Source organism: Bos grunniens, chromosome 3, assembly GCF_055505025.1.
Source record: "Bos grunniens cultivar Pamir isolate PY7600 chromosome 3, Bosgru_T2T1.0, whole genome shotgun sequence".
NCBI classification, from domain to species: domain Eukaryota; kingdom Metazoa; phylum Chordata; class Mammalia; order Artiodactyla; family Bovidae; genus Bos; species Bos grunniens.
In genome coordinates this window covers 100380118-100381503 of record NC_141167.1, presented here as the reverse complement: position 1 = coordinate 100381503, position 1386 = coordinate 100380118, and the positions used below count along the sequence as shown (strand labels likewise).

Here is a 1386-nt window from a genome sequence, read left to right as displayed (position 1 = left end):
AACATCACAGGTGCATCTTAATACATTTTAAAAATTAAACAATTTAAATATTATATATATTTGAGGTGACTCAGAAAAGTTAGAATACTTTAGTAATTTTGATCTAAAAGTGACTATATATTTTCTTTCAGATTTTCTTATAATGTGGAAAATAATAACAGCATAATACTCCACTCTATACAAGTCTTGGGTTTCTATTGACTTGAAAATCCTAACTAGCCTTTTCATGAAGATGGCGCTGAAGGCGAAGAAGGAAGCCCCTGCTCCTCCTAAAGCTGAAGCCAAAGCAAAGGCTTTGAAGGCCAAGAAAGCAGTGTTGAAAGGTGTCCACAGCCACAAAAAAAAGAAGATCCGGATGTCGCCCACCTTCCGGCGGCCCAAAACACTGCGGCTCAGGAGGCAGCCCAAATATCCTCTGAAGAGCGCCCCTAGGAGAAACAAACTTGTCCACTATGCCATCATCAAATTCCCCCTCACCACCGAGTCAGCCATGAAGAAAATAGAAGACAACAACACACTGGTATTCATTGTGGATGTCAAGGCCAACAAGCACCAAATTAAACAGGCTGTGAAGAAGCTCTATGACATTGACGTGGCTAAGGTCAATACTCTGATCAGGCCTGATGGAGAGAAGAAGGCATATGTTCGACTGGCTCCTGACTATGATGCTTTGGATGTTGCCAACAAAATTGGCATCATCTAAACTGAGTCCAGCTGGCTAATTCCAAATATAAAAGTTTTCACTATTAAAAAAAAAAAAGAAAAGAAAATCCTAACTAAATTGCACTTCCTAAATTTCCTATACTGGTTGTACTGGTCAAACTGGCATATGTTACATCCAATAAATATTAAATTATATAAAGTTTTAATTTTGTGTTCAAATATATTAAATATACTAGATAGGTAATATCTTTAAATGGGAATTAACACTTATAATTCTAGAAACCAGAGTACTCAACTATTCCACTTACAATTTTTGGTAAATATTTTTAGGTGTCATCTAATCTATGATTCCACATATACTAAAAAGTGATTCCAACATTCTCATGTCCCAACTGTGCAGCTTAATTTACAATGTCAAGGTCTAGAGTTCACTTGAAGTGTTTGATTAATATTAAATTAAGTAATGCATAATCTTTCATTGCCAGCAAAGCCCTCTCTCCCCCACTTTCTTTTTCCTCTTTGCCCTAATTTCCTGATAGATTTTGGTTGACAACAGAAATACCACTTTGGCTGGAGAATGCTGTTGTTTTCTGAGTTCACATACCTTTCTATATTTTATAGTTATGTGCCTGGCCTATGGGTATTCTTATGTATTCCTCTGACAAAAGTTCAGCATAGTGGTTTGTGGTTTTCAGGGCTCTGATATATCAGAATCATAACCTT

The 1386-nt window shown here is 36.4% G+C and overlaps 1 pseudogene across 1 annotated transcript; it reads left to right on the top strand.

Moving 5' to 3' along the window:
• The first annotated feature begins 211 nt into the window (after positions 1-211).
• LOC147376307 (large ribosomal subunit protein uL23 pseudogene) lies at positions 212-770 on the top strand (annotated as a pseudogene). Its single transcript, XR_015160920.1, has one exon. The product of XR_015160920.1 is annotated as a large ribosomal subunit protein uL23 pseudogene (transcript).
• The last annotated feature ends 616 nt before the right edge of the window (positions 771-1386 follow it).